The sequence below is a fragment of the Carettochelys insculpta genome, chromosome 7 (assembly GCF_033958435.1).
Source record: "Carettochelys insculpta isolate YL-2023 chromosome 7, ASM3395843v1, whole genome shotgun sequence".
Classification (NCBI taxonomy): domain Eukaryota; kingdom Metazoa; phylum Chordata; order Testudines; family Carettochelyidae; genus Carettochelys; species Carettochelys insculpta.
Genome location: NC_134143.1, coordinates 32,104,563 through 32,127,425, shown reverse-complemented (window position 1 = coordinate 32,127,425; position 22,863 = coordinate 32,104,563). Strand labels below are relative to the sequence as shown.

The 22,863-nt window shown below is 48.0% G+C and overlaps 1 protein-coding gene across 1 annotated transcript in view; it reads left to right on the top strand.

The window, feature by feature from the left end:
- Positions 1-6,957: 6,957 nt before the first annotated feature.
- Positions 6,958-22,863, top strand: part of CDH23 (cadherin related 23) — a 549,671-nt gene continuing 533,765 nt past the window's right edge. Inside the window, exon 1 of the mRNA XM_074999481.1 lies at positions 6,958-7,048. The gene's annotated coding sequence lies outside the window, so the exon portion shown is untranslated. The remainder of the gene's footprint in view (positions 7,049-22,863) is intronic.

The following is a 22,863-nucleotide window of genomic DNA, read 5'->3' as shown; positions in this document are numbered from 1 at the left end:
TGTGTCTTTGGGTTTGCTTTCCAAAACCTCCACCTCTGTCTTCCCCTCCACATTCAGCCACAAATAGGGTGTGGTGCCAGGGTGGATGGTGCTGCTGCAGGTGGTTGATGGCCCTGTAGTGGGGCGAGGAGGAGGGAGTGATGAAGAAAGGACACTGCTCTGATTTGTAACTCCCCTCAAATTTCAGAGAGGAAGCCGAGTTAGTCTGTATCTTCAAAAACAACAAGAAGTCCTGTGGCACCCCTCAGATTTGGATCCAGGGGACCATTGACTTAGGAGGATACTTAATAAAAAGACCAGCTGGCTGGCTTAAATTGACCACAGCTGTGCAAACTGGTGTGTATATGACCTAAAACAAGTCAGTCAAGGTTACAGGTTGAATGTGTTCTGTGGCACTGTAGCATATGAGCGAGAGGAATAGGACAGTGATTCTTAAGTGTAAGAGAGCTGCACTTTAAATAGAAACTCTGGCCTGAATTTATCATGGCAAGTCATTAAGTGAGCCATCATCTGTGTGAAGTCAGAATGACTGCAAATGACCAATCAGGAGCCTTGTCTGCAAACAGCTTTTCTTTTTTTGCCTAATTATTTTGTCTCTTCTTGTCTCTACTTTAATTATTTGTCTGTGTTTTATGGATGTGACTGGAATCCATTTGTATGGTTTATTTGTATATTCCAGCAACACTTAACTTACATTAAAGGCTGTACAAGACACCACTCCTGCACCACAGGGATCCAACCTAAGAGAACAAGCAATATGTGAAGGATGCAGGAAATGGTCACAACCTAGCATGCAATTCAAGTCAGTATCAGCAAGGCTTAACTGCCCCTTATCACATGTATTATTAGCTGGTGTTTCAGTTTAGACTCCCTCCTGAGTCTGGGTGTCCAACTGAAGGGTAAGGAGATGCTATGCTCTTGATCCAACCCTTGAAAAGGCTTTGGGTGACCACTTGTCTGCAGTCCCTTCTGCAGAAAGGGGCTTTTCACTCGCTGGACACCTGCTGGACACCCATGAACATAGCATTGCTCACTCCAAGATGGGCAGTGCTCCCTATGACAAACGACCTTCTCTCTGCACTGCAGGTGTGTAGTCTGCTGCTGCAGTACACCAGTTTCTACCGAGGGAGTGATCACTTCTTCCTGCACTATGATTGTTCTCCCAGTCCGGCACAGTGAGGATTGATGTGGGGAAGGAAGTGTTCCCTGTACACTGAGTGGCTGCCCAGGAGAGAATCAGATGCTGCCTAGATGATTAGCACAGTGCCCACAGCTGCCCACAGCCAACAGCATGTGTTTCTATTGGCATTGCACCTCTGCACATAACTGAATTTACTCCACACATAGATGGGGAAAAAATTAGAGGAAACATTGAGGGTGGAGGCTTGAATAATGCTAAGAACTCCCTTTACCTTCTTCATAAGTAAGAGGGGAAAGGACAGTCTCCATCCTATTCAGATTGCCCAGTGCTCCTGTAGCCACTGTGAGGGCTAGTCTACACTTGAAACACTACAGTGGTGCTTCAGGGTTAGCCACTCACTACAGCAATGGGAGGGGCTTTCCCCTCAGCATAGGAGATCCATCTCCCTGAGGTGCAGCGTTTCCCTAGGATGATACTGCAAGTATTTAAGCCTTGAAACCACTGCTCAGGGCTGGATCTGTGGTATTTGTTTTGCCCACTAAAGCCAGATCAGATTATTGTATAGTTCTGATTGTTGGAGAGGTTCACAAGGGAGGCATGAAGCTGGATGCAAAGAGCCAGGAGGTCTTGCCCAACTTTGTCTCCACTCCTTATCACTGGAGCTCTGAGGAATCTTCTTGCTGCAGGCAGCTGTTCTTGAGAGGATGTTTATAATGCTGGTTTCACAATTCAAGGTTTAACAGGTCTGGTAACCGAGAAGCTTAGCTTTTCAGTGTGGTTTGCTGGAGGTACAACACTGTGGTATGAAGCCCTAGAAAGGAAGGTTCTATACAGGCTCCCCTGCTCATGCCTCCTCCTCCTGGACTAGGAACACTAGCCACAGTGTCTGAACCTGCAAAGTGAACATCTGCGTCACAGCACAGAAGCAGATTAACCTGAGGCCGTTATAAACAATGACTTGTGTGATTTCCCTACAGGAGCAAGTATTGCACATGTGCACTGTGGAGAGTAGACTGCGCAGTTACAGATTATCGAGAGAAATCACCTCTGATATTTTATACCGGAGTTGTTTGGAGGGTTGTTGGTGATGTATCATTTGCAGGGTTTTTTTTTGGGGGGGGGGTGGCGGGAGAAGAGGGGCAGAATAGGTTTTCTTCTATGCAGATTACCAAAAGCAAACCAGCTTGTGGATGTTAGCAAATATTTGATGACATCTAGTTAGATGAAATGTTATTTTGTGCTTTTGAAAAGCCTGTGTATTCAAAATGCTTAATTAAAGAGATCTCCATGGTGCAGCAAATGAGGGCTCTAGCCTTTCACCTTCAGTTCAAACTGCTCACAGGCAAAACCATTTACTAACTTCAGTTTAAGCCACTCCAAATCAATGAGCACCACCCCGTTTGGTAATGATATAATTGTCCACAGATGTTCAGGAGAGTCCCAGGATTAATCAATGCTATCAGACCCTGACTTCAATAATCTGTATGAGTCACTCATCCAAAGATGTTCTTAAAGGAGGAGGGAGCATTGAGTAACAAAGCATGCAGGATGAATTCTGTAACAGTCCAAAGCTGAATGCAGATATAAATTCACCAAAATGACTAGGGTTTATTGGGGGCTCAGCTAAAAACCTTTTCCATGGGCTGGTGCTCACTGCTTTCTGAAAATCAGTCCTCTTCAAGCTGGGCATCCAAAATTCACTATTGACTTTTGAAAATTAGGGTATAATTTTTAGAAAGAGAAATATAATTCTTCTGAATCTGATGGGCTACTACAGCAATTACAGACCGGTAAGTTTAAAGTCACTATTGGGCAAACTAGTTGAAACCATAGTAAAGAATATAATTGTCAGACACGCAAAAGAACATAATTTATTGGGCAAAAGTCAACATGGTTTTTGTAAAAGGAAATCATGTCTTACTAATCTGTTAGAGTTCTTTGAAGGGGTCAAGAAACATGTGGACAAGGGAGATCCAGCAGATATAGTGAACACAGATTTCCAGAAACACTTTGACAAGGTCCCTCACCAAAGCTTCTTAAGTAAATTAAGTTGCCATGGGATAAGAAGGAAGACCTGCTCATGGACTGAGAATTGGTTAAAAGACAGGCAACAAAGGGAAGGAATAAATGATAAATTTTCAGAATGGAAAAGGGTAACTAGCGGTGTTCTCCAAGGGCCAGTCCTAGCACCAATCTTAGTCAACTTATTCACAAATCGTCTGGAGAAATAGGTAAACTGTGAGATGGCAAAGTCTGCAGATAATAACTGCTCAGGATAGTTAAGACCAAAGCACACTGTGAAAAACTTAAAAAAACCAAAACAAACAAAACTCACAAAACAGAGTGATTGGGCAACAAAATGGCAAATGAAATTTAATGTGTCTAAATGTAAAGTAATGCACATTGGAAAAAATAACCCCAACTATACATACAATACCATGGGAGCTAATTTAGCTATACCTAATGAGGAAAGAGATCTTGCGGTCATTGCAGATAGTTCTCTGAAAACATCCACGCAGTGTGCAGTGGCAGTCAAACAAACAAACAAAAACCCACACAAACAGGACGTTAGGAATCATTAAAAAAGGGATAGAGAGTAAGATGGAAAATATCTTATTGCCCTTATATAAACCCATGGTACACCCACATCCTGAATACTGCGTACAGATGTCACCTCATCTCAAAACAGATATATTGGCTGTGTCTACACTAGCTGAAAACTTCGAAATGGCCATGCTAATGGCCATTTCTAAGTTTACTACTGAAGTGCTGAAATACATATTCAGCGCCTCATTAGCATGCGGGCGGCCTCAGCACTTTGAAATTGACGCGGCTCGCCGCTGCGCGTCTCGTCCAGACGGGGCTCCTTTTCGAAAGGACCCCGCCTACTTCAAAGTCCCCTTATTCCTATGAGCAGATGGGAATAAGGGGACTTCAAAGCTGCCGGGATCCTTTCGAAAAGGAGCCCCATCTGGATGAGCTGTGCGGCGGTGAGCCGTGTCAATTTCGAAGTGCCGCAGCTGCCCACATGCTAATGAGGCGCTGAACATGTATTTCAGCACTTCATTAGTAAACTTCAAAATGGCCATTTGCGTGGCCATTTCTAAGTTTTTGGCTAGTGTAGATGTAGCCATTGGCATTAGAAAAGGTTCAGAAAAGGACAGCTAAAATGATTTGGGGTTTGGAACTGGTCCCATATGAAGAGAGATTAGAGAATAGGGCTTTTCATCCTAGAAAAGAGGAGACTAATGGGGGATAAGATAGAGGTACATAAAATTATGAGTGGTGTGGAAAAAGAGAACAAGGGAAAATTGACTTGTTTCCATAAGAACTAAGGGACACCAAATGAAATTAATGGGCAGCAGGTTTAAAACAGAAGGAAGCTGTGGAACTCCTTGCCAGAGGAGGCTGTAAAGGTTAGGACTATAACAGGGTTTAAAAAAGAGCTAGATAAATTCATGGATGTTAGGTCCGTTAATGGCTGTTAGCCAGATGGGTAAGGAATGATGTCCCTAGCCTCCGTTTGTCAGGCTGGAGATGGATGGCAGCAGGGAGATTGTAACCTGTTCAGTTCACTCCCTCTGGGTCACCTGGCATTGGCCCCTGCTGGCAGACAGGATAGTAGGCTGGATGGACCATTGGTCTGACCCAGTATGGCCATTCTTATGTACCATGCTATTCCAGATTTGTATCCATCATTCCTCTGCTGACACCAAACGTGGGATCAAAGGGACAGACAGACTTGGCAGTCTCTACTGAAAAGGAACTGAGGGCTAGCACAGTGAGGCTATTAAAGCTTAGGAGTAAAGTTTGTTAAAGCTGCCATGTGCAAGAATTCAATACTGGAACAAGAGAAGTAATACAGAGGTGATAGCAGGTTTAGCTGTTGTGTAAAATGTAAACTTTTAAGATAGAGGTGCATCCTCAGAATGGAGTGGGGAAGGCTGCCCAGTGAATAGAGATTTTATCATGGGAAACAAATGAGTCCTCAGCTGCATTAATTGCATCCTGAAATGCTCCTTCCAGCTTGATTCCCTCTAGTCACCTGTTGCTTTTGCTCATGTGATTAAACTTGGTTCTTAGGCGCAAGCAGACTGACTCCTATTGTCACGTTGTATCCTCGCTGTGCCAGCATGCACGAAAACACATTGACTGAGATGGTTTCACTGTACGTCTGGCTAGTCCTCAGACAAGCCATGTTTAGTGGATGCAATTTAGCATCATTAAGGGAGTAACTTGTCATTAAATGTAAAACTAAATCTCCATTACTTGGATTGAGAGTTACAGGAAATAACTTGCTTTGTAGTATTCATGAAGCAAAACAGGTGCAGAGAAGATTTAATTGCCCTCTTCCTTAGTGGAAATCAGGTGCCAAGACCATAAACTGCCAGTACCAGGGAAGATAGAAATAACAGCCCCACACCAAGAAGGGTGGCCTTGTCCAGGCAGGTCAGAACCTCAGGCACCAGAGCCCAAGGAAGAGGCAAACGTTGAACTATTCCAGCCCTGTGCCACGCTCTGCTAACCACTGCTAGTCCATGCCAGGGTTTGCTATTTCATGTTCATCTATGATTCATGCCAGTCCTGGTAATCCAAGTCATTCTGTGCCCATTTTCATTTGCTTTTAATATCGTGGTTGGCGCAGGGAGTATAAATAGATAATGGAGCAGCGGCCAAGGGGCCCTTTATGTCTGTGCACAATGACTAGTTTGCAATTGTGAGAAGAGAGGTTGGGGGGAGGTCGCCAGAGCGATTGTTTTCCTATGCTGCGAACAAAGCCCAGCCCTTTGCTAGGGGGTTTCTGTTTCGAATGCCGAGCGAGGCGCCGGCAGCCGATCCCGAGGCTCTTGCCAAGAAGCCGCTGGCCGCTTTGGCTGTGCCAGGCTCCACAACTCAAGGCCCGCTCCCGCTGCTACTCGGCTGACTGAGGCCGGGGCAGCTCGGGGTTAGGCCAGGGCCCGAGGTTTAGGCTTAGGCTGCGCGGGAGCAGGGCCGGGCCCCCGAGGAGCGCCGCGAGGGAGCTGGGCTGTCACACACGTGGCGCTCCCGGAAACTGCGCACCCTGGCGGCCGGGCGGCGGCCTGTCCCGGGTGATTGCCCCGGCTCAGCGGGGGTTTGCAGCCCGCGCTCCCTCCCGGCCGTGGGCAGGAGGTCCAGCGCTGGAAGCGCATCGCTTCGCCGCGCGCGTCGCTCGGGGACCTGCCTGCGGCTCCGGGCTGCGCGCTGCACCGGGGCGATCGCTTCCAGCCAGCGGCCTTATTGCACCCTCCCCCCCGCTGCTCCTTGCCGGGGGTGGGGGAGCAGCGGTGAGCTGCCAGCCCACAGCCCCAGCGGCTGCCACGCTCCCGGGGGAGCCGGGCTCGCCGCCGCAGCGGGGGCCGTGACATCAGCCGAGGGCAGCGCTGAAATATTCATCACCTGGCAAGGAGGCGCCGCCGCCGCTGCTGTGCAAAGTGAGCAGCAGCAGCTGGGCTGCCCGCGTCTCTCCTACCCGGCTCCGCTGCCTCCCGTTGTTTCCCGGCCGGGGCGCCGGCCCCACCCCCCGTGGCACTGTCCCGGGGAAGCGCGCAGCGCAGCACAACGCCCCGGGGAGCTGCTCTAGGCGGCGGTGGCGGCAAGAGGCTGAAGTTGCCGGCTGACGCCCTGGCCTGGGGCGGAGCAGGCAGCGGGACTCGCCCGGGCAGCGCTGGCCCCTGAGGGCGTCGCCTGGTGCTGAACCACGCCGCGTGGCCGCCCCAGGAGCGCGGCGCAGCGCCGGGCGATGGAGCGGGGCTGGCAGCGGCGCGGCCGGGCGCCCGGCGGGAGCTGATGCCGGATCTCGCCCTGCCCCGTCCACCGCTTGCCAGGGACTCGCCAGCCCGGAGGAGGGAGCGGCGGGGCCCCGCGCGGGGCGCTCCCGGGCCTCAGGTAAGCAAAGTTGTACAGCCGCCGCCGCCGCCCGGCGGGATCCGGCCCGGGGACACTTGTTGCGCGCAGCCGGGCCCTGCGGCAGGAGGGTCTCCGCCGCCGCGGGAGGAGCGCCCCGGGGCGCTGTCCGGCCCGGGAGAGCGATGCGGGGTTTACAATGGGACGCGGAGGCGCCAATCGCCGGAGCCAGCAGCCCCGCGGGGAAACTTTGCGGGGCCGCTGCCGCCGCGGCCGGGCCCCGCGCTGGGCAGCGGCATCTCCCGGGGCAGCCCCGCGCCGGAGCTACCGGCGAGTTGGGAGAAACTTGCAGCGCGCGGGCGGCCCCGGCTCAGAGGGTCCGACCCCCGCTCGGCCCTCGCCCCCCCACACTCCGGGAGCCTGGCAGTGCGGGGGCTGCCCCGGCCGGACACCGGGGTCCCTGGCCAGGCGGCCTGCTGCGGCGCTGGCTGCGCGCCCGAGCGAGGGGAGAGCGGCCAGCCCGGCGCGGCCGCAGCGCAGAGCCGGCCGGCGGGGTAGCCTGGCTCGCGACCCCTGGTGCCGCCCGGCGGCGGGCGGGGATCCGCTCTCCCAGCCCTGCCCTGGCCGGCCGGGCGCTGCGCACGGGGCAGGAGCGGTACCAGCTCGGCCCCGCTCCTCCTCCAGCGCAGCCGGCGAGGACCCAAGGGCGGCTTCGGAGCTGTGAGCCGCAGGGGAGAGGGCGGTTGGCGGGGCTAGCGTGGGAGCCGGGCTTCGCTCCCGGGCTTGCCGCTAGTTCAGGGTGAGTCGCTCTGGTAACAAGAGTCCCGGTTGCTCTAGTGCCTCAGGGCCGCGTCTACGCTAGAGAGTTTTGGCAGGGGGTCTGCACACACAATGCGTGTTGTCGACACTAACTGTTAACAATAAAGCTGCGTAGGCGCGCCCGGGGTCTCTTTTGTCGACAGAGCGGATCAAGAGATGGATCTACTTTAAAGCCTCAACGCCATCTGTTGACAGAAGTTATGTCGGGACATCTGTTCCCACAGTAACTTCTGTAGAGAGGTATTTCTAGTGCGGAGGTAGCCTTAGGGATACCTGATGTTCTAGGGACAAACTGCCCCAAGACTGTGTGCACGTGGGCCCTGATTCTTCAGTGGGAACCAGGAAGTGGTACCCTGCCTGCATAGTACTTGTGACAGGATCAGGACCTTGGGTGGTTTGTGGTTGTTTGGAGTATCTTGTTTGCCTGGGGGAAGTGAATTTGAATTAATAACTCAACATACTATCCGATTGTGAACTCCTAGGAAATAGGAGGACAATAAGTAATAGCCAATCTGGGTTTATCAAGAATAAGTTTAGCCAAGTCAACCCACTTTCCTTATTTGATTGGGTTAATGACCAACTGCATAAGTGGGAAGCCATAGCTGTGGTGTACCTTGGTTTTTAGTGAGCCTTTGCATGCAGTCCTAGATGATATTCTCAGCAGCAAATGAGGGAAATGCAGCCTAGATGAAATGACTATAAAGAAGGTGTATAATGGTTGAAGGAGCACAGTCCAAACCGTTTCTGTCAATGTTACTGTCTGACTGGGAGGATGCAGCTAATGGGGGCCAGAGGGCTCTTTCCTGTGTCCACTATTTACCAGTATTTTCATTAGTGACTCAGATCATGGGAGATAGAGGGTGATTAAATTTCTCAGATTACTCCAAAGTGGCAGGGTGGCAAGCATTTTGGAAGACAGGCTTAGACTTCAAAATGATCTTGACAAATTGGTAAGATTGTCTGAAATCAACAAGATGAAATTCAGCATAAAAAACAAAACAAAACTCACAAAGAACTCCAGTTCAGAAGAAAAAATGTCAGCTGCATAACTACCAAACAGGGAATGACTGGCCAGGTAGTGGTACTATGGAAAGGGAGCTGGGAGTTAGAGTGGGTCACAGATTGAATATCAGCCAGCACAGTTGTGCAAAAGTATAATTCCGGGGTGTATAATGGGAATGCCATTGGTGAGATATGCGGGAGCTGCTCTGCTCTCCTAGGCACTGGTGGAATGTTTGCTGCAATTCTGCATCCAGGTGTAGAAGCTGCAGTTTAAGGAAGATAAGGGCAAAGCAGAGAGACTCCAGAGGAGAGCAACAAAAATGATGAGAGTTATAAAAGATTTACAAACCTGGGCATGTTCCATCCTGAGTAAAGAAAGCTGAAGGAGAGGACAGGCAGTGGGAGGGGAATGGGACCTAATATGTCCTCAACCATGTCAAGAGCTGTTTATAAAGACAACAGTGATGGAATGATTTCCATAGCCACTGGAGGTAGGCCAAGAAGGAGTGAGTTTAACCTGTGGCACGGTAGACTGAAGTTAGATAGTTGGAAAACCTTTCAAACTGTAAGGATAATCAAGTTCTGGAATGGGGTTCCCAGGGAGATGGTGGAATCCCATCATTTGGTGCTTTTTTAAAAACAGGTTAGATAACTAGCAGTCAGGGATGAGCGAAGTGTGTTTTGGTGCTGCCTTAGAGCAGGGGCCTGGGTTATCTGACCACAAAATTCCTTTCAGTCCAAAATGTCTGCTACTGTTTTTGCTTATATATTGTATCCACAACCTCCATCCTTCACTGGTTTGCACCTTTGATTTTGTAAATCCTCCAGGACAGGGATTTCCTCTTCTATGTTTTTGCAGCACAATGGGGTCTTGCTCCTCCTCTGAATCTTTGAGCACTACCATAAGTTAAGTATTTACTGCTAATAATTAATATTTGAGAGGGAAACAGGGTCTGGCAAGAAGTCAGCCAAGGAAGGATAACTGAATGAAAGACCTGTTTAAAGGCTACATGGTACATAGAATCTTGGAGGTTATGCCAACTCGGAGGGCAAGTGGTGCAGTCTGCCAGTAGCAGTTTCCAGAAAGAACTGCCCAGTGCCCCAGGGTCCAATTGAAATGGAGATATCATTATTTGTAGGTGCATCCAGCATAGCTGTACCATTATGTGAAAAATGCATGGGGGCCAAAACAATCACAAGACAGAGAAGAGTGTTTCCTCTTGCCTGAGCTCACCGAGACAAAGATGAAGCCATTAAAGCACCTGGAGAAGTTTTAAATCGCAGTGCAGAATAGAAACGTGAAAGAGTTCTTGCCTCAGGCAGTGGTCGTAATGGAATAATCAATCTATTGTTACTATTGCATGAGGCAACTTCTTGTTTCCTTTAGAAAAATATCAGAAAGTTGATTCACTCAAACGGAGGTCCCAGAGAGCCCAATGTTGTCCCACAACTGAAGATCTCTGGTTGGGTGCCAAAAGCCATAGCTATAGATTTTTATCTTCAACTGTGAGCCTTTCTTGGGGATTTTTCCTTGTAATGATAAAGGCTAAGTAAAGAAGTCTCTCCTAGTGAGACAGGGTAAGTGCTACCCTCAGTCCTTCCTGCACTAGGTGTGTATAAGCCACCACTGCAGCTATGACAACCAAAGGCTTACACCCACTTTGCACTGTGGTCAATGACCATACAAAGTGCAGATAGACTGGCAAATCAGGCTGGTAATGTTCGGCTGTGGAATATGAGATGGCAAGCTGAAGCATCCAGGAGGTGCTTGAGGGAGAGGACAGACTAGAATCTGGCATATCTATTGACATGCTGAGGTACAGTGGTACCTGCTTAGTGAAAACCTTCACAGGGAAGAGTGTGGGACAGACTTGGAAGAATACACCTATCCCAAGCCTGCAGCAAGCTGCTTGGGCCACCCCCAAGCAATGGTGCTGTATTGATAAGTGGAAGAAATGCTCAGGAAGTACAAGAACATGAATAACTTAGTGAAAATGTCAGTGTGAGGACTGCTCAGCATACCAAGAAGGCTACTGTTCTGGTCCTGCAGTGCGTGTGTGTGGCTTAACATTGTGTTTTTAAAACACACATTTGCTGCCATGATATGTGTTGGGAGTGTAAGTTCCTTCTGGAGTGAGAACTGAGGTGAACAGAGCTGCCACAGGAGTAAATGACCAAGACCTAGATGAAGGGGAAGATATACAGTGATTGCAGAAGAATTACATGGTGGTTTTGATTTTGACAAATGTCATTGTCACGTCAATTTCCCTGCAGCCAGCTCATTGTGAATCAAAGGCCAAATGCTTCCTAGTTTTGATTGTGGGTGCCAGGCAGGAAGCAGCCGAAGGCTCCAACCTTTTAAGGGCAGAAAAGGGAAGATGGCTGAACTTCCAGAAAGTACCAGGTTGATGTGCATGTACGCCGGGAGCCAGGCTTTGAATTAGGCCTCCTCTGCAATGACTCCTAAGAGCTGGTCAAACAAAACTGCTTTAAAGCTATAGTTAAAGGAAATAACATACTTTATTGAAATAGAAAATGGCTTTTTTGGCAAATGAGTTTTTACCAAAAATTGTTGGCCTTCAGGTTGTGATCTGAAGAATAAGAGTTTCTTTATTGCCATTCAGTTGCCAAATAAAGATAATTTGTGGCAGTGTCAGTTTTATTTTGCGTAAGCATGAAGCAAGAAGTCAGTGGGCGGAGGTGGCCCTCCTGATGAGAAGAACGCAGAGCTGTGAAATGCCATACTGCCTCTGTTGGATTAACACCTGAACCACGTGAGGGAAAACCAGCAACTTAGAAGCTCTGTTGCAGGCAAAGAGGAGAGGAACAGGTGACTGAAAGTCAGCTCTGTGGATACCCAGAGTAGAAAGCTGGAGAGGGGAGGGGGGTGGCAAAAGCCCCATGTTTAATTAGCGGCAAAGGCCCCATGTTTAATTAGCTCCATCTAGAGTCCCTGGGAGTCTGGTGCTGAACAGTAAAGAAGGGACAACATAGTTGAACTAAAAACCGTGTGCAGAGCCTGGTGACTCCTCTATGTAACTCTTGGGTTCTCTGGCATAGTGCAGGTCCCTTCTGTAATGGGAGAGTTGACAGTTAGAGCCAGATTTCTCTATGCAAAATGACAGATTGACTCTTCAGAGAAGTCTGGGGTAAGTGGAGAGGAGAGTCCCCTTCCTTCTTTCTCTCTGCTTATTCCCATCTGTCTCCAGTTTGTCTGGCACTGCTCCTCACTACAGCTAAGTGGGGCTGCAGATTTCATCAGTTGTCAGACCCATGTAAATGAGCTGTTTCTAATTTTTTTGAATACAGCTATGGCTCCAGAAGAGGGCACTTTGGTTCTGGGTTCCTCGGGATTAGGGTGAGGGAGGGTTTGGCGGCCCCCATCTCTAGCAGTGCTGCAGGCAGAGCTTGAGAGACCGTGTGTGTCAGGGAGCAGCCTTGCTTTTACTGGAAGTATGAAACAGGGTGAATGTCATCAGGGCCTCTAGCTCCCTAGCACTTGCTCTGGTCCTCAGTTATTCTGGCAGAAGATGTTACCTGCTCCGTTCCTTCCCGGCCGATCCCACTTGACATGTTGCCCAGTAACCAGGAGTCTGTGAAGGCAGCATAGTGTAATGAGCAATTACAGCTGACTGAACGTCTCCCAGTGGAACATTTTCCCATCAGAAAATGCCTATTCATCTAAATCAGAGTGCTGCTGCATAACAGTGTTGTCCTGTCCCTGGAAGGGCTAGGAGGCCTTGGGTCAGCCAGTCTAGTCTAGTTAGCCCTGCCCCGCTAGCAGTGTTCCCTCTAATTTTTTCCATCCATACGCAGGGGGAATATGTGCCCCAAGGCATGTGAGAGTGTGCACCACCAATAGAAACATAACCCCAGCTGTGAGCGCACGGCTGGTCAGCTGGGGGCATTGGAATCTCTCCTGAGCGGCCGCACAAGCACCCAGCTTACAGGGAACACTGCCCACTAGACCTGTGTTGGGTGTGGGAATTAAAGAGGTCCAGAGTGAGAGCCAGGGAGACTCTAGCTTGGAGCCATCAGGAGTTCCACACCAGGCTGATGCCTGACAGGCTGCAGCTGGGCTCAGGGGGCAGCTGTAGGTAAGTACTTCATGGGTCAAGAATGGCACCTGAATGGAGGAAAGGAACTGAAATCTGCTCTGATAAGAGCAACTGGGGTCTCCAGACTCAGGTGGGTGGGGCAGGGGCTTGAGTGTAAGCACTAAAGAGTTTTAAGTACCATTGGACTCTGAGGTAGCCTTCTTGAGGAGCTGTGTGAGAAGATACTGGGGTGAGGTGCTGATGTGCTGCCTCTGGCAAGAAGGGGCTGTGTGGGAGGAGCCTGTGGGAATGGGCTGGTTTAGAAGAAACTTTGTTTTAAAATATCAAAACATCACATGCTGGAATCTTTAACAAAGTTTTCATTCTGTAAAAGTTTTTATAAAGGTAACATAGAAATGAAATGGTTTTATTGTGATGAAATGGTCTCTCTTCAATGATCTCTCCCCACCTCCCCCAAAATCTCATTTAATGGGAAATGTCAAAATTTAACATTTCATTCCTTTTGGAATTAAAACAAATTTCAAAAACATGGAATTTGCTATGAAATGGGCATTCCAATTTCCACACAGCCCAGAGACTCAGTGTGAGGCTTGCTGCTATTGCCTCTGCATGCCACTAGGCCTGACTGGTTTGAGGGAGAGAACCTTGCTCCTTTGATTAACGAGGGACCCAATCACCAGGTGCATTCAATCACCCCTTTCTGCATGGGAAGCCCATGGAAGGTCAAGGTTGCTCCACAACAGTACATGAACGCTATATGTATGTTGCTTTTTAAACAAAACAGCAGCAACGAAAACAATATGTTTGTTCACATCCCCATAGCCTCCAACAAGTACTGAGAATTGTACATTAAAATTGATTTAATTTGTCAAGTTTCATAAATGTTTTGGCTGCCCTTTGTGCAGCTGACATTAAAGGCTGATCTCTTTTCAATTCAAATAGTTTAGGTACAAGATTTCCTTGACGTGGGAGTGTCCCTTTCTCTTTTTTTAGAACAGAGTCCCAGGGCATGCGTATGTGGAGGGGCAACAGATGTCTTCACCTCATCCGTGTAGAATCTCAAATGTATGGTTTGGTCTCATTTCATGCCCTTTGAGAAAATTGTTCTCAACAGCCACTGGAATTTTCTTGTGTAAAATTCCCTTCACTGTAATCATAGCAACTTATGGTGTGCACAGGCCCTGGGTTTGCGAACAGGCAGGTTCCCACTTAACTTCAAACAGTTGTGCAGCCCCTAGCACAAGGGAACACTGGGCCATCACTAGGGCTCCTGTGCTCTTTGGTAATGCAAACAATAAAGAGTAGTTCTGCTGACTTTCATAGGACTATTCAAATGCTGAAAGTAAGAGTCTGTGTTTTTGCAATAGGGAGCCCCTCCCTATAGGCTTCCCAATGGGAATTTCAGTGCACTGCAGAATTCCATTGATGCTCTATGAACTCATGCAGTTTCCTTGACTTTCTTTTCTTCCCGAGCTTTGCATTTTTCCTTTTCCCCATCACTGGGGAGGGAGCAGTACACTTCTGACCAGTCAGAGTATTTGTATGAACCCGTGGTTCTGGGTGAGGGAGAAAGTTACATTCCTCATGCTGATTCCACACCCCCAAGGGACACTGGTGTCCAGACTGCAATGAAATCACACAGGAGAACAAAGGGGACCCCTAGACATTACCAAGGGGGGGCAATGAGCCATGGGGTGCAACCCTACCAAGGGGGAGTAGGCTGGACTCAACTTTGTGTGGGGGCTGCACCATCACAGTATGTGAGGCTTGATGTGGAAGTCTTTGTGTTCCCTGAGCAAAGTAGCTTCTCTGACCATGGTGAGCTAGTGGGAACTGTACTGGGCATCTATTACAGCCATCCTGTTTTTTCCCCCAATACTTTTCCAGAAGAGAGAGACACAGAGACATTGGCACATTTGCTGCTCTTTCCTAGATGGCATATATTGGAGGCTGCAGCAAATTCCTTGGCTGGATGTTGGGAGAAGGGTGGAGGGGGAGTTCTGAACAGGCTGATCTTGTACAGTGTCTGTGCTGGACTAAAGGGACAGAAGCAAGGATCTGAGAGTCACTGAACTGATACAGAAACACTCATGTTTCTGGTATATCTGAAGTACTGGGTTCTGGAGCTGCTGGGTGGGCAGATGTGTGCCAGAGCTGCCTTAACATGGGATCACTTTCACAGAAGTAGTAAAAGCCATCCAGTGAAACATTTAACTAAAAGTACAAGCCCAGCCTCAGAAGCAACCTGCTCCTGAAGGTAGGTTTCTTCCACAGACGCTGCAGCCAGTGCCAAACATTGACAACTCTTTTTAATGAAAACCCATGGATCCTTCCTGCTGGGTGGGTGTGATGGCTCGTTAGCCACTGAACATTTAATAAGTTGCCCAATAGTTTGTTTCATGGCAGGTATTTGATTTTTTTTTTCCATTTTATCTCTCTCCTCCTTTGAGCGAGCAATGGGTTTGCCTGGGTGTGACTGTCCTAAGGAGCCCTTCCTATCCTCCCTCTCGCTACCCCCACCTTTTCGAAGGTTTCAACAAACAAGTGATTAGTCTCAGCGTGTCCTCAGTGGTATGGTATCAGGCAGCGTCAGTTTCATTAGCGTGAACAGCTAGTGGGCCCTGGAAAGGTCTGCAGCAGAAAAGTGCCACTCCCTGGAGTTAAGTGAGCTTTGGGCAAAACCAGCAAGGACACTCAGGTGCGCTCCTACTTGATTGGGATGATGCAAAAAATGGGTTGAAAAAGCTTTTGCCTTTGAGACTGCCAGAGAGACTTTTGCTGCTGGAGCAACCTTGCAGGGTTGCTGAGATTTGCCTCTTCGGCTGCTGGCTCCACTGCTGGAGGAATGGACAGTTGGCACAGTACTTGTTTATGTAGCAATGCAAACGCCAAGTAGCTGGAGATGGTAAAGAGTGATGACATCCGTGGAGTCCCTCCCCCTGCAACATCTGCCCATGTCTGGTTAGTATACTGATACTGAAATGCATTTCGGTGTAGTCTGGTTATTCTGGGGAGAAGAGGAACAAAAATTTGGAAGGGCTTTAAAATGTAGCTGATTTTTGGTATTTGTGAATTTCCTTCTTTGAAATCAACAAAGGTTGTTACTGAATTTGCTGGTTTTAGCTTTTGCATCCGGACTTCTGCTGAGGGGTAAAGCACAACATAAGGAAAGTAAGAGAGGCTGTTCTTTTTGTTGGGAAAGAAGAAATATTGGTGTTTGGATACGTGTACTCTAGGCTAATGTTGCCTAACAACCAGTGTGTGGGCCTGTGTCAGTCCCCAGGATCTTCCTTGCACAGTTAAAAAAGGCAGCAAGCCAGCTGCTGGTATCTAAAAGATTGAGGAACAATACTTAAGGCAAATCTCCCCCACCCCTGCTGCCAGTGGACAGCAGTCCTGGCCTTCAGTTTTCCCTGCTGCTGTGCATGCCAGTAACCGGCAGACTACAACTCTGTGCAGTAATGAGTGATCAGACTCATGTGCATTTGAAATTAAAGCAACATTCTTATTCATTACCTAAATGAAGTTGCTGTCTCTGAATCAAACTCCCAACTGCAGATAAAAGTTGCAAAATAATTGTTGTGTGTTTCCTATTCAAATGTGGAGTACCCAGAATTTCTCACCATAGACAGCTTTCAGGCTGGGTGCATGCATAGAAATGCTCTGCACCACGGTGGCAAATTCTAGGCCAATCTATGTGCATTCAGGTCTCCACTTCGAGTCATTCTGATGATAGCTGCTTGAAACCAGTATGAAAGTGCAGTGTGATTACTGATGCAAGCATGTGGAACTTGTTATATCCTGAGGAACCTAAGAGGGAAGGATGTAGGGTCTGGAACAGAGAAGTTCTGCAGGGGTAATGCTAGGAACAGCTATATATATATAAATAGGGAGAAAACTCAGTCTGAAGTCTGTATTCTGGAAGTGGTGGTGTGATCTAGTTGACAAGACACTGGGGTGCAACTGGAAGTCTGAGTGACAGTGGTGCTTCCATTTCTCCAGCTGATGACATTGAATTCTTTGGTAACCCTTAGATCTGTGGCTGCAAAGCTGACTGTTGTGATTTCTCTCCCCCACCCCTCTGCGTATACTACCAGAAGAAGCCAAATCTAACTCTTGAATCAGTTGTGTCTGTCTATTACACAACTTTGGATCACTTCATTTGATCAGTTCTAAACTTTCAAGCAACAATGACAAAAGTTCAGTTGCTTTAGCAGAATCAGCCCCTTCAGCCCCCTGCCCTTATAGGTCAAAGAGCCGGATGATGGCAGCTATTAACATCTTCTAATGTAGTACTATGCCTATCTCTGCCCTTCCTCCCAATGCAGCTTTAGAATGCTGATACCCTGAATGTGGGGTGGGTTGCACACAGTGCCCCTGGCAGATGTGAGAATTGGGGTTTCTTGATATGGGGGGTTGGGTGGTAGAGTGGGGTGCATAGAGTCCCAGGCATGGGTCGGGGGGGGAGAGTGAAGGGAATGGTATGGAGGTGGAAGGGACATGGGAAACACAGAGCCTTGAAGTGAAGGGGAGGGCACAGATGGGGGTGTAGAAAGGCCCTGAAGCAGAGAGGGATGGGAGGGAGAGGCACAGGGAACTTGTGAGGGGAATGGAGGTTTGCAAAAAATGTGTGCGAAGAACTTGGCTGATATATGCTACCGTGTGTGTGACACTGCAATGAAGCCAAAGCTCAGGAAGTGAGAGTTGGGACTCCCTGCAGTGCCTGTGAGTGTCCAATTCAGAGCAAGCAGGGCATCGACCTGTGGTCTGGTAGGATTGGATCCTTCATGCCGCAAATAATGAAACCTCCACTAACTGCCTTTAATCAGCACAGGTTTAAGTTCTAAGAGCCTGGAAAGTCTCCCATTGATTTTCCTGTAGCCGTCTGCCTCTCTCTGCCAGCAGCACAGTGCCTGCTTGATGTTTGTTTTAACAACGGCCTCCTTTACTGAGTAGGGTCTGCCCACCATCCAAAGTGCAAACAGATGCAAGCTGCACGCACTGACTTCATGTGTGTGTTCATCTTTGGAGGGAAATGTTTGCCTTCCCCAGCAACGGAGGTTTCCCAACTGGAGGGTGATTGCTAATGACAGTAGAATTAGATGGTAATTAGCAGATGAACTGCAGACACACTGTTGGCAACTTTGAGAAGGAATTGATCTTCTTTCCTTTCTGTATTGTGTTGCATTCGCAGCTTATGCACAAAGACATTAGGGAAAGTCAGGAATGCTCTTGCTGGAAGCTGCAACATGACATACATATCTCTTAGGGTTCAGAATTGCACAAGAGCCCGAAAACAAAGAGAGGGAAAAACTGGCTGGTCCCTCAAGAGTGAGGCACTATTCATACCTCCTTGCTTGAAGATGGCCATTTAGAGGTAGTCTCTATGGGGCCCTATTACCTGGAAAGCAGCACCAAGACCAGGAGTCCCTCCCATTTCTTCTGTTGCCTCCCTTCCCTGCCCCCAGCCTCTGCTCTCACAATCAGTGGGTCGGACAGCCACCATGAGCCCAGGGCAAGGTGTGAGGGGGGCCCAGCCCCATGACCCCAGGAGGGGTGGGGCCAAGGGTGGAAGGAGTAGGGCCTAAGTCAGTCAGCTTTAGCCCTGCAGACAGTGGTGCTGGCTTCCCTCCCACCTCAGAGCCTCTGAGTGGCAGAGCTGTGCTCCTGCAATGTTTCAAAGGGACCCAGAGCTCTGGCTACTGCTACTTTGGCAGTGGCTGGAGCTCTGGACCTCTTTGAAACACTGGGCCCCAGGGCAACTGCTGCCTTTGAACCCCCTCTCCCCAGTGTTCCTCCTGTCCCTGTCAGCAGGCTTGCTTATGGTAGCTTACAAATCCATCACAGTGGCATTGCGGGTGTATTCACATTTAGCCAAAGATTAATCTCTGGTTCCTGGAGGAATGGCATCCTTAGCACAGTATTCAGTACACCGCATACTGGGACAGGGCTGGTCTTTTCTCATTCTGTGTATATGTACAGCACCTGACACAGTGCTGCTCAGACCCCTGAGTGGGGCCTCTAGGCACTGTCCCAGTCCAGATAATGAGAAGTAGTCCTGCCAATGTGGCTGACTGGAATCCTGTTGCCAGCCATCTAGCACAGCAAGGAGGTGGCTCTTTCTTACTTCCCTCAGTCTCCGTTTGTAAGTAGTGCAGTGATTGGGGCGGGGGCGTGGAAGGGGGAGGAGAGGATAAATCTTACATTTAGCAACTGAGCATTGCAGAGAGATGGCTGTCTGGAAAGAGACTGCTTCTCAGTCTTAGCACAGTGGTGCAGCCGATTTCGGGTCCAGCGCTGTGGCAGGAGGTCATACGCTGCAGATTATACCAGTCTCTTCTGCCACAAGGGGCAGGGAAAGGTGTCTCTGTGTATGTTCTCTCTGCCCACCGTAGAGTGCTGATGGGAAGAGGCAGCAAGGGAGCTGAGTTTATAAGACATTTTCAAAGGTACATTTCTCCCATGATGCGTGGGACTGTCTGCCACAGCCGCATGCCCTGACTCTGTTTGGAAAGACCAATCTTGGCAGGTGTGCTCTGTTGGGAGAGTGAAGGGAAGATTGCTGCTGCTCTGTTTTGCCAGGTGCTACTGAGGAGAGGACCTGTTGCTGTGTCACCCCCTGGACTAGCTGCTGTTCCCTCCTTGCTTCCCTAGTGGCTTGGCCAAGTTGGGACAATTTTAGAAGTGGCTATATCGTGGTTGGTCAGCTGCTGGGGATCCCAAGTCTTTTATGAAACTGTTTTTTTTTTCTACCCAAGAGAGATGTCGCAGTGAATTGTTCATAGATGAGACTGACTCTGTCTGTATTAAACATTCCCTCGCCATGACATTAACCAAAAATCATTGCATTCTGCCTCCTAAAACACACTGCTCATATTCATGATCCTCACAACCCTGTGCCTGGCATCCCCAACAAATAGCTACAGATAGGTTGGCCCCTGAGTATTTCACAAATAAAGGTTCCCCCCCGCCCATCATGGGGTGGGAGTGGAGGAAGAGGGCAAAATTCTTCACTGGGAACAAATCTCATTTTCAAGAGTCCTGACAAAATGAGCCATAAAATTACAATATTTCAAAGCGCTTGGTAATTCCAGTGCAGATGGCTCTTCATCATGGAATCTGAAAGCTCAGAAAATCTAAAACTCATTAGATTAAAATAAACCACCTACTGCGGGGAAGAAAAGCTTATTTATCAATATCAATTTACTTCTGATTACCCTGCTCCACAATTTGTTATTTTCAGGAATTATGATTTGTGTATTGCTTATGCCACCGTAATTTTTTTAAAACTTTAGTTTACTTTTCTGTTAAACGTATTTATTTTAAACATCTATCTAGGAACTACTGGTAGATTCCAGAGCAGCAGAAGCTACTAACAAATCATGACAACAAGTGAGCCATTAGTGTTGTAAAAATCAACAAGTTATTGGAGGAAGTGCCAGGGGACTTTGTGTGTGTGTTAGTAAGACCTGCCTTTGGAAAATTGACCAAACGCTTGTGGAATGACCATGGTATTAAACTCCATACCAGCGTAGAAGTTTATCAGGCAGTTGTCCTGAATATCCTGTTGTGTGGCTCGGAGACAATATATCTCCACCATATTTTGAAACTCAGTTCCACATGCACTGTCTGAGGCAGATAATCCACGTGAATTGATGGGACAAAACTCCTAACATGGAGGTTCTTAAGTTGTGTGGTGCCATGGGCATGGAAGAATGCTCATGAACAGACAGTTTATCTGGATTGATCATGTTCTGAGGAGGGAGGATACGCAGATACCAAAGATGGTCTTCTATGGCCAGCACACTCCTGGAAGGTGCCCTATTTATAGTCAGTATAAGAACTATAAAGTCGCCTTAATGGCCAATGTGAAGTCATGAAGCATGTTTCCCAATGATCTGGAAATTCTAGTTTGCGACAGATTGTCCTGGTGGCAAACTACTGTACATGCTCTTAATTGCTTTGAGAGTCAGAGTACCCAGGCACTAGAGGAAAAGCATTGGATCTGAGAAGAATGTGCAATGCTTGTAGTTGGTGGCTTTTTATGTGACATCTGTAATGGGTTCTGCCAATCAAGGATTGGTTTCATTGCTCACCAACAACATCATAGAAGATGATCCATTGATTGATGGCTCAGTCCAAGAAGAAGTAGTAGTAGTAGTAAGAGCTGGGGCTCTGATTCAACAATAATATAATGGGGCAGGGATTTGATTAGGGAATCATGATGGGTGCAAAGTAGAGGTGTGAGAAACATTCAGCTTGTAGAATCATCTTTGGTTGGAAATGGACTTGCATTTATGCAGTGGCAGTGTTTTGTAAGAACTTTGCCCAAGTTGGAAGCTATCATTTGCTGGTGCTAGGAATACAGCTTGAGTTTACAGCTAGAGGTCATGTGGAAACTGGTGCCTCTCAGAGAGACCACTTTGTAGTTCTCTCAGTTGACCCTTTCCCTGTATACTCTCAACAGGTTTCAAGGTGAGGTTAATTCAAAGATTAATAGTTTGAGCAAAGCAATGTCCAGTTGGACTTGATCGTGATTGCATGGCTTTAGTGTGAACTGACATTCTTTATGTGTCTGTATCTATACTGCATAACTACACTGGCATAGAGATGTCTACACTATAGCAGTTGCAGCAGCAGAGCTAAGATACTGCAGTTGTGTTACTGCAGCCTATATGCATTCCACATTGATGGAGGGGTTCTTTCCAGCAGGGCAGACAATTCACCTCCCTGATGGAAAGTAGCTAGGTCAATAGAAGAATTTTTCTATCAGCCTGGCTGCATTTATAATGGGGGTTAAATTGACCTGACTAAATTATGTACACAGCATGGAATTGTTCACTGCCTTCAGCCATGTGGTGAGGTTGAGCTGAATTTTAGATGTAGACTAGAGATTTGATGAATCCATCAGGAAGATGAGTTCTGCCATTGTAGTTACACCACCTCCCCTATGCACTGTTAAACATGCTGACAGAAGCACCCCCTGTTGGGATAGTTGTGCCTGTGGTGGGATTTTGTGGGCATAGCTATTCAGCTGGCATGGAAGAGTTTGTGTGCTAACATAGCTACGCTGGCTTAACTCTGTGGTCTAGATATGGCCTGAGGTGCATCACTTCAAGTTTCCAAGTTTATCTCTTCCTCAGTTAAACCTGGCAGCGTATAAAGTTGCTGTCTGAAAGTACTTGATTTCCCAGTGGTCATCAAAGCATTGGGCAAACATTAACTGAGGCAAATGTCTACAGAATTGTTAAAGATCAAGTGATGTCCTTCCTTTAGGTCTGAAAGAGGTGCTTGCAGTTCAAATCTGGATTCAGATCCGATTCCAAACTTCTCCCAAGTGTGAGGATGTTTAGGGTTGTTGCTTTGACTCAGCCCATTCTAGAGAAGCTTGAGTAGCAAGGGAGACCCAAAACATGGGGACCAAGGGAGGGGAAGAAGCTGGAAGAATAGTGCATGCCTAGAGGAGAGCAAAATCTGACCATAAATATTAAAATATAGACTAGAAAGTGTTAAAAGCCCAATTCAAAATTGTCTTTTGTCCATCTGTCCCTGAGTTCTGTATGTGGCTGTGTAATATAACCGAGTTTTACAAAGGAAGTTCTTCTCTCTTAGCCTCAAGCTGACTGATACTCTGCCTCTTTTGTGTTTAAATCCCTGCATCATGCCATGATTCCATGGCGGGTATTTTGTTGTTGTCATTGTCAATGTGTTTCCCTGCGTGGGGGTCTTTCTGTCTACCTTTTCCCATCATCATGTTGAACTCTCCATGGGTTAGGAAGAGGGAGAGAGATGTTTTCACTCCCTTTGTTCTTGAATAAAGGGGAGCAGAAGGGGGAGAGAGAGAGCCAGGTGTGACGGGAACATCATTGCGATGGTGGCAGTCAGAATGCCACCACAGAAGAAGCCTCCTTGACAGGTGGATGAATGCCACATGCACACGCACAGATCCCTATTGGGTTGCCAGTGATCTTTTTTTGT